This window comes from Teleopsis dalmanni, chromosome X (genome assembly GCF_002237135.1).
Source record: "Teleopsis dalmanni isolate 2A chromosome X, ASM223713v2, whole genome shotgun sequence".
Taxonomy (NCBI): Eukaryota; Metazoa; Arthropoda; class Insecta; order Diptera; family Diopsidae; genus Teleopsis; species Teleopsis dalmanni.
The window spans coordinates 3,673,240-3,688,796 of NC_051848.1; the positions used below are offsets into that span (position 1 = coordinate 3,673,240).

General features: G+C 24.2%; 1 protein-coding gene across 2 annotated transcripts in view; it reads left to right on the top strand.

The window, feature by feature from the left end:
- The window catches only part of LOC119689676, a 152,826-nt gene that overhangs the window by 131,990 nt on the left and 5,279 nt on the right, over positions 1–15,557 (top strand). The gene's annotated exons all lie outside the window — the stretch shown is intronic.

The window sequence follows — 15,557 nt, forward strand, 5'->3', positions numbered from 1 at the left end:
CTGCCGCGTTTCGCTTACTGCTTTCAAAACTAAAATAGTAGAGAAACACAAAAGAGAAAAAAAAATGAAAAATAAAAAAATAAATAATACAACCACACAAAAGAACAAACAGAACACATAACACAAAAAACTGAACACAGGAACGTTAAAATGCTGCCATATCCTTTATTATATTTTTATAAATGCTTTCATTTTGTGCCTTATAGTTTAGTGAAAATTTCGAAAATATGTTTATCCCTTAAATTCAACTCGTAGTGGCGCATTTTATGCCTTTGATTTTAGTCGGTTAGTCGGCGTGTCTTCTGCACTTTTCTATCTATTTTAGGGGCTTTTTTGCGGTTTGTGAGAGATATTTTTTTTTTTTTTTGTTGGTGATATTTTCACATTTTTTTTTATTATTTTGGTTCATCTATGAACTTTTTGAAATATGCCTCAATAGAATATTTACGCTTACCGTTACGTTCGAGGTCACAGACAGGCTGAATAGTGACGTACTCGTACTTATAAATTCTGTTGGATTTACAAGGAATTTACATGCGAAAACAAAGAGCCTACCAATGTGCCTTTTAATAAAATTACTTCTACTTTTTCTCTATATACATATACCTATATATATATATTTTTTTTTTTTTGTGAAGAAAAAACTCTTTGCTTTATCTGATGAGTTATACGTACTCTGTACTCTTCCAAAAAGAAAGATAATGAAAAATGCAAACAAAAGACTTTCTTTTGTGCCAAATAATTCCAAAGTTTACACAAACTTACCAAAATGAAATACAAGAAAAATTAAAATAAAACTAATATAAAAATATGCAATATAAAACTTTATTAAAATTATAAAAAAAACAAAAAAAAAACAACGGCATGAAAATATTTTGAATGAATTTTCGGCTATATTTGCGTGTGGTTAAAGCTAGATAAAATTTTTAGTGTTTTTACAGCTGTTTCTGACTGCACTATTATGCATAAGATAGATACCAAGCATAGGGTAGACATTGAAGTAAAAAGGATGGATAAAAACAAAATACAAAGAAAACAAAATAAACCAAAATAAAATATTTAATAAAATATGAAAAGACTAAATATATTCTTGGGTCAATTCAATCTGGCTCCAGAGTTTCGCATTCAAAAACTGCATTCCGCTTGTGTTAAAAATAGTTTCATACTCTGATTCAAAGACGAGATATTCAAAACTTACAGACTGTTATAAGGCACACAACCAGGAGGGATAAGTTAAGAGGGTAAATCCTTCGCCCTGTATATCTAAAACCAAACGAAGGTCTATTTTTATACATATGTTTATTTATTATTTATGCATCATGGCTGTAATCAGGCAGAAGAAGGGACTTAAGAAGTTGAAACTTTCAAACTCCCTATCTAAAACGAATCGAAGAAGTATACTTATAGATATGTATATTCATTGTTAATGTATTATGACTGTATAATGTGAATATTCGTGTCAAATATATTCTTATAGCGAAAACATTTAATTTAAGCATACATCAGCAATTTTTAATAGAGGAACTATGCAATTGTTTGCTGTTCGGAAGAATAATTTTAGATAAAGTTTCTCAGGTTAAGCTTTTAGGAACCCCGACGACTGCTACAATTCAGATAAAACAAATTTGCTCCAACTATTTAGAAAAACTAAAATTACAGTACTAATGAAATACTTTATAAAAATAGTGGTTAAGGACAGGTTACCTTTTTATCTGTAAAGGATATTATCCCGATGTAATATATATCGTAACGGAAAGTAGATAAATAAATACAGACACAAAAAAAAAAAAAATAATAAAATTTCCTAGAGAATGTCCCACCGCCAGCTATGTTTTTAAGTTTTAAGTCGCTTTTGGAAACCTAGTGGCATTTATTGAGTATTGTGTCGCAATTTATTTGGTAGTGATTTGATTAGAGAACTTAGATCAATTAGAGAAGGTGTAATACCATAATTAATATAGAGAGGGATGTCGGTACTAACATTCCGGAACATCCTAATTAATTTCACTCTAGACTTGTTGTACTATGTATACTATTACTATATACAGGAAGTTCCGTAAAATAGTAGTTTTAAGAGTTGAATATTTATTGTTAGTTTTAATTGCGTTTTTTTTTAAATAAATTTGTAGGGTTTGTTTGTTCAGCAGTGTACTGATCTGATCATATCCTTTTCAACAATTTCCAGTTAATTTTACCAATTCAGCATAAAACATAGACCAACAGCTTTCAATCGAATACTTATACATTAAAATGACTTAATTATAATTCTTAGAAATGATTTTAATTATAAGGGAATTTCTGTAAATGTGAGTAGAATTATAATTACTAATTATAATATAATATAATATGAATATAAATATAAGGACAAATTAATATAAAATATAATAAATTAATATATACAATTAAAATCATATACATAATACAACTTTTAAAGCTCGTGTTAGTTTTATATAAAAAAATTTATTGCTTTCTTTTCAAATAATAAATTAGTATAATTGATTTATTATAATCAATAATTAGTTTAATATGATTTATATTTTTATTTATCTATATTTTCTAGTTGGATTAGTAATTTTTAATTATAAGTGTGATTTAATAATTATAATTTTATATGATAATTAATTTAAAGATTATTTAATTATAGAAAAGGAATTGTGATATTTGTTTTTACTAGTATACAATACATAAGTTTGTCTTTAAGCTATCCATATATACGGCACTACGTTTTAAAAAATCTGTCTAGTTTTTCTCTCTAGAGGAAATGCTACATGGTTTATCTGTGAAAATCCGTTTAAGGCGTTAGTGTCGTCTTCTATTCCGTTTTCTGTGTGGGTAATTCACGAGTACTAATAGGCGTTTAGTTAGAATTTCTGTATTCTTGTTTTATATTATCATTGTTTCTAGCTTCGTGTGTTGAGACTTTCTATATATGTACATTGCTTCTTTTAGGAAGGTGCTTGGACCTTTCATAAGTCCAATGACATGTTGCTAGATTAATCTATTTATTGCAGTTTCAAAGCTGTAAAATATATATATATCTTATACATTTCTTGATTGGCTCAATTTTTTAACTTTCTCAACTTTTGTATTAAGAAGTTTTTGTTTTGCTTCTGATTGCAGTATTTCTATACATTTATAATTGTTTCAAAGTAGTATTTGCTGCTCTACCAAGCATAACGTAATTTATGCTGGATTTTATGATTTGCTTATACAACATTATTTTACATTTAAAGTTCAATTTCCTCAATGTTAGTCGCAGGCGTATTAAAAACTGGAACTGATCATTTGTTTATAGATCATTATTGTTTAATAAAGTTTAATTTCCTCTGAACTTTGGGTGCCCGAAGTTACGTGGTGTAAGAACCTGAATAAGAGGTTTGATTTAGATACTTCATTATGTTCTCATATTTTATGAGGTTGTTCTGAGCACTAGTCTCTTTGAGTTCTGGGGCCTATTTCTAGTAATAATGACGGCTTTCCACTTCTTCGCATTTGAACTTTCTCTTGTTATTATATCTTGTTATTGAATTTTTGTGTTCTTGTAGGTTCACATAAATGATATACTCTTTTTTTCATTATATTTTATTATACAGATATAATATATTTTTAGCGACGGCTCGTTTTGGGTTTCCAAAAAAAGTATTACTTGATTTGAGAGATGTGTGCAAAAGATTTTCCAGTGTTGCTTATGGGATTTTTATTCCGAGTTCTTTTGCTATGTGCCTCTATTAATCGATTCTGTTAGGTAAAAATTGTTTGGCATAAAATATCTACTGGTTTGTTATTATAGTTAATATAGAAAATTGGTGGTGCATTTATACATCGGTTCTGTGGTGAGAGAATTGTTAGTTATAGAATATTTACTGGCCTGATATTAAAATTAATATTTAAAATCGGTTGTTCTTCTTCAAGCAACGAGTGTTTTTTTGAGGATTACATTGTCATAAAACACTTTTTTGCTTAAAAATAAATTAATAAAATTATTTTACTTATAAAAAACGTATAAAATTTAAAAAATAAGTCTCTAGAGTTATTGTATTCTCTTAAGAAACTCGTAATATATATCATTGGATACTCAAACTAAAAATGAAATTAAAATTATTCACATAGTTAAGTTTTAAATGGAAGTTCATTCTAATTAACTACAATTTTTTTAACTGAACAATTTTTTTTAACTGTTTAATCCTTTAAAAGTGATATATTCAATGATATGTCCCTCTGCTCGTAAAATCTGGTATTTTAATTTCCGCCAGGGCACTGCATGCTATTCACATGTGAGCGAAAACTTTTCAGCAGGGTTTCATGATATTTTCTTTCCAAAAAATATTCAAATGGAAAGAAATGAATAAAATAAACTTTTTCTTTAGGGCTTAGATTAGGAAACGGAAGGTGACAAAAAGTTTTTCAAATGAAGTGAATTTAAAATTAAATTTATTAAATGTATATATGCTTATACTACGTACAAAGATATCCTCGGTTCAACCCCATATGTGTACATCGTTTTACTTTTGATTAATTTAGCAGGAAATTATTTACTTTCAAATTGCAGTGAGTGTGAACTCTGGATACACTCTAGATACACTCTAGATACACTCTGTATCTTTAAGTACAGCAACTTTAAATTGATATCTTTAAAGTAGGTTATAGATCAACTTATTAAGTATCTGTTTAAGCGAAGTCACTGTATATGTCTTTGATATCAGTAAAAACTTTTTAATAGATATTTATAGAAGGGATTTATTAAACTTTTCATCATATGAATTAGTGTTGGCTTATAATTTATATAAAAAATAATTAATCATTTCTGTGTGTTATAATAGTTTCATGTGACTTTATATTTTTGCTAAAAGGAATTATGTGTAAAATATGTCACTCAAAACTGTTAAAATAACAAAAACTTTCGACGTATGAATTAAGTAGCAAGCAAAATTCTCCGTTGCATTAACAATGAATGCATTTCAAAGTTTTAATACGAAAAATTTATTTTCCAACTGTTAATAAAGGCGAAGTTTATGTAAAATGTTGTGAATGATAGAATCACATTAATATTTAACTTCAATAAAACACTTATATTCATGCAAAAAATACGCTAAGAGAAAGATAATACCCGAAGGAATGTTATTTAAAACCAATTTTAGTAGCGAACTATCATTCCCAATCGATGGATGGCAACATTTTGGCATAACTTCTAGAGAGCTCAATAAAGTTCTAAATCAAGATATAAATAATGTCTCTTTTTCTTTTTAGTTTTTTTTAAAGAAAACGAGAACTCAATAAAACTATTGGAATAATAGTTCATAAAAATAATTTTAAAAAAGAATACCAAGCGTGCCGCTCGAGAGAGATACAAACTGGTAACCTCTTTTCTTGAAACTGAGACCGGTAAAAATTGTTTATTTAATTCTTAAAAATTGAATTAGCATTCAATTCTACTAATGTCAGTTCTCGAAAAGGTTAATTCTCAGTACCAAATTAGAGATTAGCAAATATTTTCTGTAATAATCTCACTATTTCATATGTTTATATGAACCACAGAGACCTGCCTTTTAAATAATGCAGCAGACAGTTGAGCACTAACTTTATGTCTGTGTGAAACTAAGGAGTTTACTTTGAAATTAATGCAGTATTCTAATGTAAGTCTATATATATTGAAAATGCAAACCATATTGAATATAATTAACTGTCTATTATCCAAATAATTGTCTTTAAAAATACTGTGTCCCAATATAAATTTAAGTCTGTATACATATAAATTATTCATAATATATTAGAAAAAATACAATTAAATAAAAGATTTTTTACAAAAAATATTTAATATCAATTTGGTTAACAATTTCACATTTTTTTTTAAAATAATTATTTTAAAAACTTTGGTATATTTTTTTTATAATTAAATTTCATTGAAACTTTTTTAATAAATAAAAATTTTAATATATGAAAACAATATTAAAACTAATCAAATAAAAGCTTGCAATAAATATTTATAAATATTAAATTTTTATAGAAAACTTTTCTTCTATTAGTTGTAATCTTAGTTAAATAAATTAAGATTAAATTAATAAATCTTTATTAAATAATCTACTTAATCTTAAAATTAACTTAATTAGTTAATATTATCTCAATATTTTTAAAAGAAAATATATCAAAAAAATGTATTTCAGAAATGTTAGTTGTATTTTATATTAACAATTTTAATTAAAAAATTTTGTTTTACCTATGTACTATAAAAATTTTATTATAAATATTGTAATTATTTTATGCTTTTAGGCAGAGATATTATTCTTATAATAATTTATAATTTACAAATCTATTTATAATTTTTAATGATTAAAAATATTCTTTCTATCATTCATTACTAAATAATAAAAACCTAATAAAGTAGGTTTTATACTACTTTTTGTTGACGCAACAGGGCTTAGAGACCTACTCTAAACCCAGAAGGGGGCACAATAGACTCTACGGTCGCAGTGCCACATCCCCTAACAATAATAATAATATATATTTATATGCTTGAAATTATACAGAATATTAACAATATTAGCATTTTTAATATTTATTTGTTTATCATTTTTATTTTGTAACTTAAAATAATAATTATATTTATATTTTTCTTGACGAAATATTATTGCTTTTAGTAATATATTGCGTTTAGTAATAATATATTAATTCTTCTGATTTTTATTTTAGAACTTAAAATAATAAATATATTTATAATTTACTTTATTTTTTTCAAGTTAATTTTTTTTTTCATATAACCTATTTTATATATATTTTATTTATTTTTAGATATATTTTCTTTTTGTTGCATTTTCTCTTATTAGAAAATATACGTATATTTTTATTTATTTAAATAAATTCTTTCTTTCCATTAAGTTAATGAAGCTCTTATTCTTTTTACTACTATTTTTATATATTTTTTCTATTTATTTTAAATTCGAATTTTTAATTAACTTCCTATATTATTTTATTTGTTATATAAGTTTGATTGTGAAATTATAAATAAAATAAGAAACTCAATGAAGTTCTTAAAGAATTAAAAATATTGCTTTTTTTCATATATATTTTTATATTTAAATTATTATCTTTAATATATTAATTCTCCTAATTTTTTTAAAATTTTTATATATTTATCTTGTATTTATATTAAAATAATATTTTATTTTATATATTTTTATATATTATTTTGTACTTTTTATATATAAATATTTTATTTTTATATATATTTTATTAATATAAGTTTATTTAAATATGTTAATTCAGTAAAATTTATATATCATTAGTAATATTATGGCTTTTTTCTATTTGTTTTATGTGTACATGTATAAATATATTATTGTTTTAAGTAATTTTTAAGTAATTTTTTATTACTTTTTAAAATAGATTAATAATTTTTATAAAAATATGTTTCTCTGAAGATGACTATCGAAGATAGTCGAAATATCGGTAAAATATTTTAGTAAAATATAATTTGTTTTTAAATATAGGCATTAAATTATAATTTTATTATTTCTATTTAAATGACCAATAGCCCACTAATAAATTATTATTTAGTAATATTTAATTTATATGTTATATATATTGTCATTATCTTATATTTTAATATGTTTAATTATTTAAAATTAAAAATTATTAATTTTTCTACCTATTATTTTTGTAATTTTTTATATTATTATTATTTTTTTTTTCGGCCTAGGTTACTTTTATACTTATTTAAATAATTGTTTTAATGTTGCATATTTCTATTATCAAGAGTTAGTATTTATTAAATAATATTAAATATATATTATTTACTAATTTGTATTTGCATATTTAATTTTTTATATTTTCTAATATTGCCAATAATTACTGTAAAGTGGAGATGTTTATTTATAAATGTATAATTAATATTACTATTTATAATAATATTACTAATATTACTATTAACAGAATTAATTTCAATTTAAATCAAAATGTTTAATTTTTTTAAGTTTTTTTCATTATATTTTTATATCTATTTGTATTAGCATAAATGATTGAGTTCATCACGATTATTCTTTTTATTTATTATAAATTTTATTTTTTTAATTTTTTTTTTCAACTTTTTATTTTTATATATAAAATATGAATTTTTGTATTATGTGTTTCTATTTTTTAATTTTTTTTTGTTAATGAAACCAATCACAAGTGTAAAGTGTGAATATTAAATTATTTACTGTCATCATTTTAATTTTAAATAAAATGTTGAATTTATATATATATTTTGTTTATATTTTTATTTAAATTTATTTCATATAAATTTGTATTACTACAACTTATTGTTTTAATTAATTACAATTTTATTAATTTTTAATTTTTTTATTATTGTTTTTCATGAAATTTTTTTTTTAGTTTTTTATAATTATTTATGATATATTTATGATTCTACTTTTATATGTAATAAATATATGTGTCTTAGTATCATGTATTTTGATTTAAAATTTTTTTTATATTCTAAAGTTTTGTACATTTTACTATGAAGTGTAAATATTAAACAATTAAAATTTAATTCAAATTAATTTTATATTCTAATGTTGCTAAATTTTACTATGATGTTTAAATATTAATTAATTAATTTGTAATTGATATATATTATCTACTATCTTGTACTTTTCTAAGTAATTCTTTGCATTTTTTAATATGGCTAATTATTTTAAATTTGATTTTAATATCGATATGACAGTAGTGACTAATTTTACTTTAAAAATAGCCAAAAATTCAATTATTTAAAATAACATAAAAATAGTTTTTGTTGTTGTAGTTTACCACTGTTTGAAATCTCTCCCTTGTTGAGTACTATTATGAAATGTTAATATTAATATATTAATACATCATACAATTACGTTATTTATTCTTCATTTTTATTTTAAATTAAATAATCACCATAATACTTCAAATTTTATAAATGCTTCTTGCTTATGTTTTAATATGTATCTGGCTTAAAAATTATTCTTAATTCTAATAATAATAATTTTTAATTGAAAGTTTATAAGTGTTTAATAAATTAATTATGTATTGATTAATCATTTATTAATAATCAAAACTTTTTTTAAATATCCTGTACTTTTATTTTTTATTATATTTGTTCATTTATTCTCTTATTTTGTATTTATTGCTATTAAATATCATTATTAATTTATATATTATTATAACTATAATGATTATATAATACTATTAATAATATTATATAAATATAATAATATTATATTGTTATGTATTATAATATGCATACTAATCATTATTAAAATTTTATTGTGTTTTTTTATTTTTAATTATATTTATTCATCTATTTGATTCTATATTTATTGCTATGAAGTATCATTTTTAATTGATTTATTATTTATTTCTCTTACTAATTTATTATTTAATAATCTAATTATTAATTTCTTAATAATCAATAATTTTTTTTTTAATATCATGTACTTTTATTATTAATTATATTTATTCATTTATTCTCTGATTTTATATATATTACTATGAAGTATCATTTTTAATTGATTTATTATTTATTTCTCTTATTAATTTATTATTTATTAATCTAATTATTAAATTATTAATAATCAATCATTTTTCTTTTTAATATCATGTATTTTAATTTTAAATTATATTTGTTCATTTATTCTTTGATTTTGTATTTATTGCTATGAAGTATCATTATTAATTTATTTATTATTTATTTATCTTATTAATTTAATATTTATTGATCTAATTATTAAAAATCAATGCTTTTTTTTTCAATATCATGTACCTTTATTTTTAATTATATTTGTTGATTTATTCTCTGATTTTGTATGTAATACTATGATGTATCATTTTTAATTTATTTATTATTAATTTATCTTTATCTTATTAATTTATTATTTATTAATCTAATTATTAATCAAAAAAATTAGTTTATTAATAATCAATGCTTTTTTTTAATATCATGTACCATTATTTTTGATTATATTTGTTGATTTATTCTCTGATTTTGTATTTAATACTATGAAGTATCATTATTAATTTATCGAATATTATTATTATAATCATTACATGATTACAATATATATATTTAAATTATGTATATATATATGTATATATAATATACATTGTAATCATTATAATTTTTTTATTATTGTGTATTTTTATTTTTAAATATAATAATTTATTCCTTTTCTGATCATATAATTATTACTATAAAGTGAAAATATTTATTTATTAATATGTAATAAATATATATTTTACACTACTATTATTTTATATTATAATATATATTTTACACTACTATTATTTTGATTTGAAGTTTATACTTAATATATTTATATACTTTAGTTTAGTTTATATTAAAATATATTTAAATATAGTAAATTGCACTTACTACAATATATTAGTTTTTATATGTTATTTAATATATTATTTATTATAAATTCAAACAAATTCGTACAGCACTTACAAATAATTATAGAATTTTATTTGAAATCTAATTTGACAATATATATAACATATATAACATATTACTAATAACACTTACTGTATAATATTAGTTTTTATTTAACTCATATATGTTAGATTTTTTATTAATAAAATGCACTGCTGTGTGTATGAGAAATGATTGACTCACCTGTAAGCTGCACAACGTTTAGGTCATTATCCTTTTATTATCCTGCTTAGTTATTTTTAGTGTTTATACTTTCGAAATGTTCTGGTCTTTCTTCAATTAGTCGTTACTTATTTTTGTTTATGTTTAAATATGTATTCGGGCAAACGTTGCTATGTTAATAAATGAACTTCATTGCTAAAGTAACCAACACTGGCACAACAAACGGATATTTTTTTGAAATTTGGTTTGTTTGAGATTCGAAGGAGTAGAGTAACTTGGTTCAGGAATAAGCGGAAGTAAATAAGTTAAACGTCACTTAGCGACGCCCAATTCTAAAAATTTTGGCAAACAGATTTATATTATAATTGAGTAAATTTATTTTATAATAACATTAATATTTTTAAAAACACACAAATATTTTTATTTTGACTTATTGTAATTTTGTTTTTGTAGTTCTTAAATAATTTTTAATTTTTAAATAATTTTAATTTTTAACTAGTTTTATAGATGAAATATTTTTTTTTTATTTTCTATATTTTATTTTAATTTAGCACAATTTTTGTATAATATTTTTGATTTACTATATTATTTAGTTAATTGTTCGAAAGCGGCAGTCCGCTTGTCAAGTATCCTTTTCGGTTGGTCAACAACTACTGATGTTGCCACTGTAACGTTCGCTGGCAACAGACAAACAATTTTATTAAGAAACTTTGATTCCAATTATTCTAATTTGAATGCTACAAACGTATTGGAACCGCCGCTCTGCATGGGACACGACCGTTAACAACCGTAGCTCGCCGACAACTGCTTCAGTAAGGGTGCCAGAAGTTTTCAACCCTTGTTGATTGCCTGAAAGTTGAACGTCTGCCTTCAACATTATGTTGCATGGCGTTTTCACTAGCAAGAAATTGCACACGAAATCAATTCAGTATTGAATGCTGTTGTGCTCTTCTGAAGGTGTGGTGAGTTTAGTTTGTTGAATTTAGTTTGGTGAGTTCTTTTCGCTATGTGATTTAATGTTAAGTCGGGGAACTCTTCCACGTGTTATAACAATTCCTTATGTTTGTGTACTCTTTATTGCAGTGTTAAATTGGAAAATGTTGGCCTATTCTTCTTATATTTCTTATTCGGTTTTTATAATATCTAATGGTTTTTTCTCTCTTGCTTTTGTATTTTGTGGTAAGTTTATATTTCAATTTTTGATTCAAACTTGCCGCTTTGTATGTGAAGAATTATACCGGTTTCCTTTTTTGTTTTGATTTCGTATTTTTACCGGCTTTTTTTTCTGAGTGTGCTCTTTCGTTCTGCCTTCTTTCATTCTGCTTTCTTTCGTTTGTGTTCCTTAAAGCGGTTGCATGTTTAAAACATATGATATCATCACCATATTGTTGACTCCGTTTTTTTTATTATTATTATTTTAATCGCTCTTGATGAGGTTGTTCCCGTTCTTCTCGATGTTCTTCATGTTGCTCCAGTTGTTGTTGTGGCCATACTTTGTTTCAAAAAGCTGATTTATATTAGATAAATTCAATTAGGCATTGTATGGTTACGGTGGCTACGCTGGTTGTCTTTGTTATGTGGCAACTTTATATGTTTTTGGTTAACTGAAGTCGCTTTCTGTTAGCATTTTTTAGCACTAAGCTTTTATACTCTTTAATTTGGCTTTTTGAAATTTTTTTTACTATTTTTTTATCATAGTATATTTTTAATAAAATTAAGTTCTACAAGGACATCATGATTTGTTAAGCAGGCATTTTTTCACATCTAGATAAAAATAATTAAAAGAGTTTTAAACTTATCCTTTTTGCAATTAGTGGGGAGCAAAATTTATGGGTAAAACATTACTAATGTACGTCACTAAAAGTGCTGATTAAAATCGTAGATTATAACTCTATAATAGTATAATTTTATTAAAAAGATTAAATAGGAAAACAAATATATATGAACTTTGCCACAAAGATTACAAAAACATCTTTGTTATTTCTTTGAACTATAACATATTTCTAAATGATTTTTTTTTAAAATACATTTTAATTGATGATATCAAATAAATCTGATTTGTTTTGCTCATGTACATGGTCTTCCTTCAATGAATTCTCTTTTCAATACAACATCACTCGACCAATAAATATATAATCTGTCAACTAACAGTAAGCATTTTCTCTGTGAATGCCCAGCTCTAGTCTTCGGAAGAAATAACTTTTTATGGTATTATTTTTTTTGATAGTTTGTCAGACTGTTCATCGGTAAGGACGAAAGATCTATTTAATTATCTAATTTTAACAGAATTGATTTAGTTTTTGTCTTTTTATATCATTAGATTCTTTGCAAGAATTGTGGTAATACAACGTGAAAAAATCACTAATTGTGATCAATGGAACAGAATGGAGAAATGTGTCCAAGACGCTTGTAAGAAAAATCAGAAAAAGTGCTTGAAGGTAACATAATTGTACTTCAAATAAAGTCATAAAATTTACTGTGTAAAGAATTTCACAAAATATGGAAATTGAGATTCAATTGAATTAACGTTTGATATAAATCAAATAAATAAATATTGGATTAAGTTGGGATCAAATTTTTGGGTTGAATTAAATTTAAATTAAATTAAATTTAATGAAAGTTAACTTAATGAAAGGTAATTTATAAAACTTTAGAAATACAAGAATTTGTGTGGTATGCATTTTTTTAGGATTGCGTACACATATGTGTATACAGGGTGTTTTATTTTATAATTTTTTAACTTCGTAAAGTGATGGCAATCTTAAAGTTCGCTACTCTTACTTCGATTGTAGGTAACACTTAGTATTGTTAGGTACCAGCTAAACTTTTTATTCTTATGTTTGATGGTTTTGATTATCTTCTAATTTAAAAATGTTTGTCATTTAGACAGAATTTATACCGTTAATCATCCTCAGGGACATCAAGATTGATACAATCAAAAAATACATAAAGGATAGAGCTCTGTAATTGTTTGCGAAAACTGACAGACTTACCAACACCGCGTTATCAAATCTCAGAATGGTTACAGGCTCCTCGGGGAGGTATACAGATCTGAGGTCAATTATTGCTTAGTCTGATGAAGTGATAAACAATAATCTAGTCAAGGCGCAAAGAGGGGTTTTGAAGAAACCTCGCAGTTAATAGAGAGTAAGAGTGCTCAGGTGCACTGACTCAACTAGGCTCAACATAATATACTGTTAACAGTTACTTGAAAATGATATCTCCATAAAATATGTAATCAATTTCTGGAAGCCTTCTCACGGAATTTCAAGGAAAACTCATAGAATGGTTGATTAGAACTTGTTTCGAATAAAATCTATTCTGATATCAATTGTTTCTAGCTGATTGTCTTTTAATCAAATTGTTCTCTATACTAGTTAGATGAATGCTTTATTGTAGCAGTTTCTGTAATTTTAAAATATGTTGAAAGTGTATAAAAGCAACATTCTGTGTAGATAAGAAGTGTTATTTTAATATAAGAATTAAAGAATTGATTGACATGACAAAAGGGGAGTTATGTTATAAGTTGTGGTCAAACCAGAGACCTTTACTGTTATGATGGTATATAATATGAAAGAGTAGTTATTATTGTAGCGACGTATTATAGTAATTTGTGATCAGTGTTTTTTTTTTTGAAAAGATATGTTAGGAAGCTTATAAATTAAATGTTATAAACAAAAATTCTTTTTTTTTATTCCTGATATTAAAAATGATAGGATGATTCATTCATCCTCAAAAAAGTCCTTAAAATAATGTTATTATTTATAAACTGATATGTTTCTTTAAACTTTACGGACTTTTTTTTATTTCGTCGATGTCAAAAAAATTAATATTAATATTTCCGCAATATGTCGTAGCATACAGGTAGAAATTTATATCAATTTAAATATTGCCAAAGGTTTTGATCAAATTGAATGATAATGACTTTTTATATTAATCCTCTTGCTAAAACGCAATTTCAAAAGATATATTAGTTACTATAAGCCCCCTGCTGAGTTCAGAATAGGTCCCTTAATCCGATTGCGTCAAAAAAAAAAGTAGTTTAGAACCTACTTTACAGAGCTTTATTGCCTCTTCCGTAAGAATATACATTCCCATAAGCCTATTTTGTATGTGCATTAGCGCAGGGCATTCTAACAGCACATGTGTGGTCAACAACTCACTCATTCTCTTCCCAGAATCTACAGTTCGCATCTGTATGTATACCTAGTCTCATAAGATGGTATTTTAGTTTACAGTGCCCTGTTAGGATTCCTGTGATGATTCGTTTATACATATGTTTATTAGTTTTTGTTCCATCGTGTCTGTTTAATAAACTCATTCTTTTTTAATTAGATACTTGATTTGCTGAAAGCTCCTCTTAAAGTAATTTCCTGGTTATGGACCTGTTTAGGTTTATGTGGGTGTCGATATCTTTGTAAATGTTTGTGGCGTTTTTACTGAGCCAAAACTCTTTTTTATTTGTTTTTTCTTTTTTTGTTTTACAAAGCGAAATTAGATAGATTTACTGCGTACACTCATGCATATTTATGGAATTAGGGACATTCTCGAAAAATCCATTGAATTCTGTTGTTTGAAGTTCGTAACATGGAGTCAGTCGTGGAGTTTGTTAAATTATTGCAGTCTCGTTCTCTCTAATTAACAACGCAACTCGAACTCTGCATTAACCAGCTTCACTTTGAACAATGTCAACTTTGCATGCAAATATTTAAAAGTAAGTAAACTCAATCAGCTCACACACACATATCCATGCAATAGTGTAGTTGTTCACTCCCACCCATAGCAACGCTCGCATACAAATGCACTGATATAAACGTGGTCAGCAATTGTCAATAAAAAAAAAGACCCTTCCAAACCCCTCACAGTTCCATTACTTGCAATGTCTACTGATACGTTAGTGCTTACTTGTATGTATGATTGTGTATGTGTTAAGCTATTAAGTTAGTACATTCACACGAACATA